The sequence below is a fragment of the Pocillopora verrucosa genome, chromosome 11 (assembly GCF_036669915.1).
Source record: "Pocillopora verrucosa isolate sample1 chromosome 11, ASM3666991v2, whole genome shotgun sequence".
NCBI classification, from domain to species: domain Eukaryota; kingdom Metazoa; phylum Cnidaria; class Anthozoa; order Scleractinia; family Pocilloporidae; genus Pocillopora; species Pocillopora verrucosa.
The window spans coordinates 668,681-681,117 of NC_089322.1; the positions used below are offsets into that span (position 1 = coordinate 668,681).

Consider the following 12,437-nt stretch of genomic DNA (forward strand, 5'->3'; position numbering starts at 1 on the left):
TAAAACTTGACGCATCTTATCAAATGACAAAAAAGGGACACGTTGTATAGTTTTACGTCGCTTCTATTGATTGATGGCAAAATATCCAAAATCTGATTCAATAACTGAGAGTTACGTTGTAACAAAAATACCACTCAGACAGTCCATTTCAAATTTAAGCAAGCGTGCTGTAGTTCCAAGAAGCTTTAGTCAAAACCAAGAACAACATTTTTGGAGACTGGTGTTTTCCACCTGCAGGAGCTCGATGAACTTTGGTAACATTCCATGGTCAAAGGGCGCATGGCTTAATTTATGCATATTTGTGGTTACTTCCTTTCTCGTTCAAAATCAATATCTGAAGAAGAGTCTATTTTGAAAACTAGCTCAGCTTTTTTTATGGCGAGGAATCCATAAATTCATCAAAACGTGCCTGAAAATTATGAATTACGAAGTTAGAAAGGAACGTCTTCTGCGTAACATTATGCTAAACTGTCTCAGGCAGACTGTAAAAAACACGTTGACAAAATTCCATCTAGTTAGTCCTAACCATCTTGTGCTGTAAAAAAAATTAAAATGTCGTTATTTACAGATTTAGAAACGCTCATGTAAGAGGTGTAATAATGAAGACAGCTACATGTTTACCTGAGCTACGAGAATGCTGATTTCAGTCATGTGTCACGCTGGTATGTCACGGATTCATTTTTAACCACATCGAAATGAATGGATGGTCGAAATAAATGGTAAACGATAAGAGTGATAAATTACCTTTTTTACTGCAATTAATCAACTTAAATTACCTTACTATGCACCGAAAGTTTAACTCCATTGAAGATATGTCTTTTTCTTTTTCTTTTTTTTTTTTTTGGTTTTTTTTTTTTTTTTTTGTGTGTCTGTTTGTAAGCTTTTATGTTAATTGAGCTTATTTCAAATAATGTAACATGCAAATTTTATACTCAACACGTCGAAAATATTTACATTGCGACGGGTATAATTGAAAGTTCTCATGGCGAAGATTCACATTAGCTGCTTTGAAGAAGGGCCGCGTCGTGTTCGTTTCCAAACATTTCGGGAGGCAAATGTGAAAGTAGTCGAGGAGGTACAGATTTAGTATCTTTGAGTGTTGTAATTCTGATATCAATGCGCATCTAATTAACACCACCTTTTCAGGGAAAGTGTGTCTGAAAAGGACCTAATATCAGCAAGGGTTGGTTTGTTGGAGATCACTGAGGAGCGGATAGAAAAAAATGACGGTTTGTCCAGCTCATCGTCATGGGCTAGGAAAGTACTGGCAAGCGCCGAAAACTTGCCAAGATCCAAGACATGAAGGAAAAAATCGGCGATTTTTGGAACACATGATGTTAATTTCAATACAGCAAGAGAAATAAAAAATATCATGGGAGACACTGTGCCTGTTGGTTCGCGCAAGTAAAAATTAATTAATTTTCAAGTCGTTTTAACTAATCTGGTAATCCGAGAAGAGAAACGCTTATGGTAAGGCTTGGTTTTAGTCGTTACAGACAAATTAAAACGTAGATTTCGCTGGGTTTCACTCTCATTACGTACTGTTGTCAATCTAATCACTTTGTATCCGTCAGGACATTTTACAAGCGAGTGAGTCCATAACACATATTACTTTGGCTTATATTGGGAGTTAGCATAAAGCGAGAAAAGAAGCAGAGGTTTTCACTGTTGCTGAAGCGTTCCAAGAGGGGAAACTGGGTTGTTGTTTAGAGGCCCCCGAAAAAAGGGGGCGGTGGGGATAGGTGGGAAAAGTAGATGGATATGGTTGGGTATGGATCTTTCTCTCCCAGCCTTAATTTGTTCCGATCCCAGTGCCCCATCCCAGTTTTAACATTCCTATTGTCTATTTTTCCTGTCTAAAAATTACAAATCCAGTGTAGATTTGACAGAAATCGTTAATATGTGAATTACTAATAATCTGCACAGACTGCAGAAAGATACAGAGCAAATACGTGGTTGTGTCTTCGTGTACTAGTACACAAAGGAACGAAACATTAACTGACTGCGTCACAACTCCAGGCATGGATATGAAAACATTTTAAGCAAATGAAGATCATCGCAGTATATACTCAACTTAAGCAGTTGAGAAATAAGGCCTGAAAAAAATTCAGGCCTGAACGGGAATCGAACCCATGACCTCTGCGATACCGGTGCAGCGCTCTAACCAACTGAGCTATCAAGCCAACTGGGAGCTGGTCAATTGTGAGTTCGTTATATACCCGTAGATGGAGAAGGTGTGAGAAGAATACATGAAAGTCATATATTTGTACTGCGGAAAATACATTTTAAGCAAATGAAGATCATCGCAGTATATACTCAACTTAAGCAGTTGAGAAATAAAATTTCAGAAATTTCAGGCCTGAATTTTTTTCAGGCCTTATTTCTCAACTGCTTAAGTTGAGTATATACTGCGATGATCTTCATTTGCTTAAAATGTATTTTCCGCAGTACAAATATATGACTTTCATGTATTCTTCTCACACCGATATGAAAACAATAGGAATTCCCCCGTGTACCGGTACACCAGGACAGCCCAAATACGTTTCCCAAAAAAAAAAGGATTGACTGTTCCCTGAGGAACCTGGACAACATGTGCTACCCCAAAGGTGTGTTTTAGAAACGGTCTGTTTCTTTGTTTGTTTGATTGTTTTTAATTTCTTTCACAACTTCAAGTTTGAGGGGGAAGGAATGCGAATATGGAGAGCTTATGGTATTGGGCAGGGTAGGCCGATTCCTTACCAAGATTTCATCGTTAAGCCTCAGGGTCCTACAGGACTTGTTGTAAATGAGAACTTCTTCCCGCTCAAGGCAGCTCGGCTCCATAAGACAACAACAAATAGTGATGGTGGATAATCGAATGTTCTTTCCGCTGGTTCTAAGCCAGGCTGCAACATGGTTTTTAAAAAATGCAGTAAACTAGAGAGTCACCTTGATATTGGCGAGCACTACCACATTCGCTGAAATTTTGATACAGCTTATGATAGACTTAAAAGAGACTGGTTGGAGAAATTCCTCAGTGTTGACAAAGAGGATATTGACAGAGCTCACTTAGAATCTACTGGCGAACAGCACGAGCACGGAGCAAGTAGTTCTAGCAGTGACCTGCAGCTTGGTTGGGCACTGCATAAGCCAAGAAGTGAAGCCGTACGTTTCACTTGTGAAGTTAAGCTGTATCTGTCTACGAAATCTGATCTGGCAGAGAGAACTGGCATGAAGGCAGATCCCGGAAAAGTGGCAGCATGCATGAGAATGATAAGAAACCCAGATAGCTCCCGCATGTTTGAAAGGAAGGACTGGCTAACTTCACTGAAGATTGGCGGCTGCAAGAAGGAGACAGGCAAGCCAAGAAGTTGAGACGTGGTAAAGTACTGATAGAATCGGCTTTATGAATTGGTCACTCGCGTTTTCCTGCCCTTCAGACAGTTTGATTGTTTTTACTGTGCGTTCTTACTGACTCTGTCGATATCCTCCTTTTCTCTGATTGGACGTTGTGATTGCTTTGGTTTATTTTTTGCTTCAATGAAACCAAATTTTCTCTTCTAACCCCCCAAAAAATACCTCCAAAGCCATTGCAATACCCCATGTGCTTAAAACAAAGGCGCTTTTTAAAGAAATGAGACACTTACATCAAGCGTTTCTGTTGTGTTCTAGATGATATGGAATATTTTGCTTCTTTGCATGCTGATTTAATTTTGACATCTCTGTTCCATACTCCCTGCCGCTCCTGATAGAAAAACTCTATAGCCAAATGGTCTGTCCAGAATCTCTTTGACAAAGATTTTGTCGTTGAACAGATCGTCTTTGTGCTCCGCTGCAATGTAAGTGTCTAAAAGAACACCTTCAACTTTTCCATCCTCCAGTGCTGAACAGAGGTCCTCAAAGTTTGTATAATTCTTATCTGTGATTCAGTTATAAGTAAATTGAGACCTATAATTTTGAAAAAGTTTTCTCACGGCTTTACTAATCAACACGTATTTCAAATAGTGCTTTTTTTGCTGCAAGGTTACTCTTCCAAGTGAGCTTGCTTAGATTTCAATCTCAAAATAACCGGCCGCGCAAGCTTGCATCGCAAAGATCAATGTGTTTGATATCGCTGATATCAATTGGATTGTTTGCTATGACGTCCACAATAACAAAACCGGAAAAGAAATGAACAGTCGGCAGTGAATGATATGAAGCTAAAAATTATCCTTCTCATGTCAGCTTTTCAATTTTTTTGACACCTCCCCTTACTTATTAAAAAAACGGGCATGTCCAATTTTGGACGAGGGAACCTGTCTGGCAAAACAAAACATTTTTTCTTTTCCATGTTTATGTGTCTAGAAAAACACACAGACTACATGCAGATTAACTGTTTCCTTTTGGTTAAAGAAAAAACAAGAAGTTATCAAAGAAAAAAGGGAAACTTCAATATTACTTTCGTTTAGACTTGCGTTTTCCAAATCGCCGACGCGTTGCTCTGTAGAGTTTTGAATACCTCCAACCTGAAATGACATGAATATGTATCCACACATATGCCAAGCAAACTGAAAACTCAAACGTTGTAAGCAATATAATTATAATCATTTCGCTGCAAAATTTAAAATCAAAAAACAGGTTAAGGACACTTTTGTGAGTGGTCAGGACCAAGCAATGAGACAACCAATCAGTCATTTACTAATTCTATTTATCGATCGATCAATTAAACCATCAATCAGTCAGCTGGCCAGTCAATTAGTCAGTCGATTCTAAATCGACCATTAAGTCTATTAGTCAATGAATAATTACCCATTGGATTAATCAGTGCGTAGTTTGTCATTAACATGCCAATCCATTGATGATATGAACTTACCAACTTTTTGTCGCAGAAAGCTTTGCTGGTGAGATTCCATCCAAAGCACAAAAATAGTTAGAAACGTGTTGTAATAGTCTTCGAAATAAATCACCTTTCACCCTTAGATATGGAGAAGTATACCAGTAGTTAATTTAAAGGATTTTCGGACAGACAGGTTTTTAAAGAGAAGGAAAGACGGAAAAAAAATAGGGAAAATTTTCCATTTTTTTTTTTGTCTGAAGGACAAAAATCACTACCCTCTAATAAGCTAATATCCTACCCTCTCCCTCACCTCTCAGTCAACGAGAGAACCAAATCATCACACCACATAGGGAAGCGGTCTGCATTACTCATCCCGTGGGGGCGGGGGTTAGAGGATTTTGTTTGTGTCATGATATAATTGACCTTATCCCCAGTAAGGCTCTGTAGTATGCTTATGAATCCTAATTGGCAGTTAATTGGCCGTAAATTTCAAATATAGATCTTAAAACAACTCATAATGAGGCTGTTATCCTACTTCTCCTCTCCTGGTATTTCACTCCCGCATCCAACTTACCACCATCAACATAATCGCTATACAGGTCCATTCCCTTTTATGTGAACGCCGCCACTTTAATTTCGTAAATTTACGAGGTTTGAACTTTCAGAAATAGGAAGAGATCCTTTGATCTTGCTATGGCTGTTTCCTCCTCCGTTGGAAGAACTTCCTTTTCAACTTTTTCCGACATAACCGAAAGGCACAGGAATCCAGGTGACCTGAATGAATTCTGCAGCTTTTAGTCTTTCAGCAGCCACCCTTTGAGGAGGCTTGCTGGGCACTAAAAATAAGAAAACAAGCTCGTGACAGAACCATAGATTTAAAGAATCGTTTACGACCAAATGGAAGAAGAAGAAAAATTGTCAAATAGATTAACGGCAGCTATATTCAAGGATTTGCGTTTGGAAATCAAACAGTGTAGCAAATATCAGCTGATATTCGTGACCGGAGGAGGTTTTGTCGAAGCCATTTCTTTTCTGGCTGAAAAAAATTAAAAAGAAAAGAGAACTGCCTTACCGCTTCACTCCATTACACGTGATCAGCACCGTTATATCAATAAATGTGCGAAGTCTTCTCTTTAGCATTATTGATTCCAACCAACAAGAAACGAAATCACAACAAAAACAAAAGACAGACGGTCCAGTCCAAACCTCGCGCAGGGATTCATGCTTAGCAAAACAAATACAGACCTCTGTATATTTGTAGGCTAGATTTAGCCAGAAAAAAATAAAAAATAAAAAATCGCATAACGTTTCAAACCTTTCCGGATTAGCAACAACGAAGGTGTTACGTTCTCTACTTAGAGCTAAGCATTTCCTTGTAAGTGAAGTGTGTTATTTTATTGTACATTTTCTTACTCTGTTAACAGATCTATCCGCTCTTTTTAACAGATTGATGGCAAAGGCCGTTATGAAACAGATATTCTATTTTTCCCTGGACGAAAGGCAGGAATATTACCTGGCTTTATCTATTTAGCGGTAAAAGAGTGTATTTCAATAGCAAGTTAATTAGCAATAGCCTTGAAGTTCACAGTTTTCCTCGAGCTTCGCTCTAAGAAAAATGTTCGTCTCTCAGAAAATGCCCATGATCTAATATCCGTGCATATTTTCACGCAAAAAGGAGGCTAGCATGTTAATTATCCTTCAAACATTTTTGCAAACCGTGAAAAAAAATATTCGAGAACCCTTACCATTTGCTGCGTGGGATTTTTAATTTTCAATGTTCTATGAAACGGCTTTATGAACAAACAATTGAGTCCTTTATTCTGTAACAACAGCAAAACGCTGTCGCATGCGTTAACCCTTCAACCCGTAAGAGTGACTAGCATTTAGTTTCTGCTGACAATATCACCCCTGTATGAAACATTAAGGCCACAATAAAGGAAATGATTCCCAGCTTGAGAAATTCTGAATTGTTTAACAAATTCTCCTTGTCAGCACCTTAGGAAATGTGTAGAGAACAGTATAGAGAATATGCATAGAAATAATAATTGCAAAATTATTTCTCATCAAGACGTTATGCTTTCACTTAAATAGAATGCTATCTTGACAACATTGAAGCCTCCCAGATTCACCTTTAACAATAGTTTTTCATCTTATAGAGGAAAACAGACTGACAATTGCGATGACATCGGTTCTCATAATAACTAGTGTTTGAAAATAACGAAATCGTTTTGACCCATTTGTTACTCTTCATATACTAACCCAAGTTTTTCTTGCCTTAATTATACTGCACTATAAGCGCGCGGGGGTCAGCTTTTTGTGCGCAGTCCCTACTCCCCTCAAAAATCTGATGATCCGTCCCTATGGTACTTTTACCAGGAACCCATTACTCCTACTTTTACATAATTCCAAATAAGTTTCGTTCCGGAACGAAATTAATTTCACACCGCGTTTACAAGCAAGATAATTTAGCCTGTATAAGCAAGTATTTATGTCTTTTTCTGTCTTTTTCTATGTTTCCCTCGTTCCTAGAGAGGATTTATAGAAATATATGTGTCGTACTGCGTTTACATTATACAGGTAGAAAAGGTCGTCCAGAATTAGTATTTCGTTCTGTAATGAAAACCACAATAGAGCAAATAAGCAAAGGGGTCAGCGAAGGGTGCCGCACAGGGCGCTAATTTAATCCCATACGTCACAGGCTCACAATAAGTAAATAGGCCCTACTTTGACCGCTTATATGCGTTCATTTGATGCTAATTAAACCTGCATGTAAGCGGTTAATTATAAGCGAATAATCGGGTGCTTAATCTACCGTTTGTACCGTTGCACTTTTGTCCCCTTATTGTAGATGTTTCCTCTGACGTAATGTGATACAGTGGCCAATCATATCCTGTGGTCTATCGAGCGACACGCGGCTTGGGACTAGTCAAGAGACTCCGTTGTAGTTATGTCTTCAAGCAAAGTACTCATACATTGAGATCTGATCCATTTGGAGGATGAACTCTCAGATTTTTTACTCAGTTTTTTTTTTTTAGAGATGAAGTTCTCTACGGAGAAAGAATGGTTGAGGAGGGTTCGTTTCGCAGAAAATAAACGTAATTACGGGATGAGAGACCTTGATCCCGTGTTGGAAGAGCTCACAGGCAACAAGCTGGAGCTTGTAGGTCCCCTGGTGGATGGCTTTCTTAAGGAGATCGGGCTCTATTAATACGAAGCTCGCTCGCTCTAGAATGACCGGCCTTATGGCGCCCATCACTCTCTTTATGCCATTTCAAATCTTATACATATCTGGGTTTTAGTACAGGGCTACAGGGGAAGTGCGGACACAACCAAGAATGGTGAGAGAATAACGCTAACTTTCTAAAGGCTCGACACTGCAGAAAAATTTGGTCTCTCGCGAGATTTAAAGGAGAGAATTTTCTCAAGAAGCGGCACTTCGAGAAAATCCCCGAGGATGGTCACGCGCTTCAAAGTTATAGCGGCAGGTCAATTGTTGTTGTTACACAAACTACGCCGCTGCAAATGGTTTATTCAACAAAACAACAAAGGGTAGTAACCACATTTTGCGTGCAGCGCTATGATCGAGAAGGATTTGCAAAGGACTCAAATTTGCAAAAGCTATTGAATTTGAATACTATCTAGCTTGACAGTTAATTAACAGTAGGAGTTGCTAATGTTTTGTTAGACCTTGTCACGAAACTTCATACATCAAAAGAATGACAACCCTGAATGTAATCTGAAACAAAGTTCTGAGGGAAACATGTTTTTAACACGAGCAGATATTTTAAAATTTAATCTTCGTATCTTGTAGACTGTAATACATTGGAGTAAATAAATAGAAGTATGGTTTTACCCAAACATAACAGCTGAAAGCTTTTTTATTATTTGACTAACAATGATGTCTGATTCATTTATGAAATTATCCTATCAGTATACAGAATTACTCCTTTTAGATACAAATTTCATTTATCTGTGTATACTTCATCTTACTATTAAAACTATCAAGCTGCAAATTCTTGTACCTTTTATTTAAGACAAACCATTACTAAAACAAATGTATTGTGTCAACATAAGCAAAATGCTGGGTCATTAGTTATTGACCCTTTGACCCCTTACAATGTCTAGTATCTAATTTCTTCTTACAATATTAACCCCAAATTAAACATAAGGTCACAAGAATGAGGGAATTATTAACTAATGAAGCTCTTGATTGTTTAGCAAATTCTCCTAGTCAACACCTCGTTAAATATATTGAGAACAGTATAGAGAATATTCATGCTGTTGTTAGCATGTAAAGGGTTAAGTGCTCAAACCTTTAAGTACAAAATTCCATAAATTCATTAGAGCAGAAACCCTGCCTCTAAAATGCAAGTCGGTAAAAAAAATAATGGGTATATAAAGGTTTATATGTAATATATCAGTGCATACCAAGTGATATCAGTGACAACAGTACTTTTGCATTTGGACAGGTTTAACCTCTCTGACAAACATAGCTAATTTGAAAAAAATTGCACCAATATAAATATATTTTTCTTATGAAGTAGCTATAATACTCACATTACTGGTACACAGAATTTGTTGAGAGCCTAGTTATCATTCTCATAACAAGTATGCCTTATTGTGCACCAAATTGACCAAGAAAAATAATTTTCAAATCAAATATTTTGGGAGATTTAAACTGTTGATTAAAAGATAATTAAACTACCCCTCCCCAGCCAATGCACCTTCAAGGCGCTTAACTAGAATTTCCTTAGTACCTGCAGTGCTTAATCCTCTACTACGTAAAGCTTCCTTTAAACTAGGTACTATCGTCAAAGTTGGCTTGATAGCTGCACTTCTTACCTCAGTGGCATTGCAAACTTTAAACGAGACGACAATGATAGGTTATTAGCAAAGCTAGTATTGCACTGTTTTCAGACAACAGGTTTTAGTGCACACAATACTGATTCTGTCAGACCTCTGCTGCTTGCACAAGTCACAAGGTCAATACTAGACAAACAAACTTGACAACTGAGCAAATCGTTTTCTTTTTTTCTACCACAATTACAAACATTTGATTGGTAACAGTGTGGCGGAGAACGTGATTGGTAGTGTGAGGTATAAGAAGAGGGCATTGGTTGATGTTCTGCGAGGTAAAATGAGCGAACATAATTACTTCGTATTACTTGCCACCATTTATCAGTGGCAGTACTTACATTTGACCGGTTAGTTAAGGTCAAATCTTCCTTCACTCCAGAATGTTTGGCCTCTTTAGCCTGCAAAGAGACAATGCCAAGAGACACAGCAAACTCAACAAAATATATTTCTGACCAATATCGAGAGTAATAATCGTGTACGGGGGCAAAATGCTCTCGGTAAAACGACTGTATCTGCGCGAGTCTCGTTTGAAGTGCGGTAAACTTCTAGCCAAGTTTCCGCTGAAGTTTTCCATCTGTTTTTTTTTGCTCGTGTCAATATAAACAAGGAGGTCACAATCCACTGGTCATTTGTTTCTAGGAGCAATATTCAAATTAATTCAAAGAAAAATTTTGTGTGCTTTTTCATGCACTATCACAATCAGCTATTAATACTTGCGTCTTGGTAGCTGACGTCCGCCCACGTTTGCTACGGATTGTGCATGTCAACGGTTTGTGCAAGTCAACAGAACGAACGTTGATATTATTTTTGAAAACTGGAGCCGAAGCGGAAAAGATTAATACTAAAGATTACTGCGATGACCACAGACATCTGAATATATCTTAATAATTACTGACCCTCATAAAATCCTATTGTTCTCTCTCAGCATTATATCGGCGATTTCAGCCTGAGAAAGTATTCATATTCAGTCAAGTCCAACTGTCTGAGGAAAACGGTGGCGGTCCTTTTTGGTAGCAGGGAAATTATCAGGGGTAATCCTAAACGCGCTAAAACGTTCACTATTGCAGTGGGCTGGCTGCACTGCAATATTTTTAATAATGCAGCCTGCTTCCAGCAATATTTTTAATATTGCTGCATGACTGTGGTATTTACTTCGTTACTTTTCCACTCAGTAATTTTTGAAAATTCGCGAATGTCCGCGCATAATTTATGATGAAGATCTGAAGTTAAAAAGTAAATGAATACACCATGATAAGTACCATTCCAGGAGACGTACAGACGAAAACATTTTACAGTTTATTTAGGGCACATCTGACAATGACAGTCTTTCTCACTTGTAAGAAATAACAATTTTCGTACTGTGAGTACTAATTACAACTGACTGATTATAATCTTCGCTAAAATGGCAGATTCGTCTTCCGAAGAATCCTCCATCAAGCTTCAAAACAGTAGCAACTCTTTGCCTTCCAACAAACAACTCAAATAACCAAGTGCATTGCGTTAATATACAATGCAAATTACGTTTGCATGAAATTCAATCACACACCTGAAAGATGTGGAAAGTTACATAATCTTTACAAGGATTTAACAATGACTAAATTCCGGGAAATGAAAAGGGTTATGTAATTTGTATAACTACTAGACAATACGTGCTAATTGCATTGTTGGAGAGAGAAAATAGTAGGATTTCATGAGAGTCAATGATTATATCATCTTTGCAAGTAGTTAACAATGGCTGAATTGGGGAATGAAAAAGGATTATGCAATTTGTATTATTACTGGACAATGCTTGCCAGTTGCATTGTTGGTGTACCAAAACATCAATATGAAGGGGCGACTGAAATCGTCGATGTAATGCAGAGAGAGAACAATAGGATTTTATGAGGGTCAATAATTATAATAGTTAATTACTGAGGTTCGCAGCATTATTGGGTATAATGCTGCGAACCTCAGTAATTATCTATTAAGTAGTAGCGTGCATTCTGAATAAGTGTGATGATCACAGTTAACACTTCATTATTGGCTTCTGTTTGCAGTAAAGCGACTGGATGAAAGGGCGCGAGTTTCACAGGCCAATTGGAGAGCACAGTGAAATAAAAACCGGCGACAAATCGACCGTGGATTACTTGCCAAAAAAAAAAAAACAGCAATAAAAATAATTCGGATCAAGGTCAGTACCTGCGCAACTACGCACCTACCCTTCCCATAGCCAAAAAACAACACTAACTTGTTATTAGTTGACCGTTCTTGGGTCGAGGGAAGGATAAGTGCTCAGATATTGATCCAATAATTATTACCTGTTGAACGACGTCCCACACATCTTTGTTATCGGAGCTAAACAGCGTTCTGGCTGACTGAAGAAGGACCTGTGGATCATATCAAATTATAATTTAAGTTGTTGTTCTTGAGATAGGCAGAAATTGTAAGCGCAAGGGATTCCGGATCGAAAAGTCGGTTTTGATCCGTAAACTACTCTCTTGGTTGCGTTTTCTGGCAAACTTTCTTTAACCCTTTACACCCTAACATCAGTATGCATATTCTCCATACTGTTCTCTTTACAATTCCTAAGGTGCCGACAAGGAGAATTGGTTCAACGATCCTGAGCTTCTGTAGTTGTTAATCATTTCCATTATTCTCATGACCTTATTTTGTCATTCAGGGCTAATATTGTAAGGAAAAAGTAAATGCTAGTCACTCTTCAGGGTGAAAAAATTGACCAGTGAACTTCCTCTGCACATTTGCAGCTGCACACTTATATTAAAAGTGGATTTTCCTGTCCTAAAAG

General features: G+C 38.0%; 1 pseudogene; it reads left to right on the forward strand.

Moving 5' to 3' along the window:
• Positions 1-7,832: 7,832 nt before the first annotated feature.
• Positions 7,833-8,550, forward strand: LOC136284447 (uncharacterized; annotated as a pseudogene).
• Positions 8,551-12,437: the final 3,887 nt, after the last annotated feature.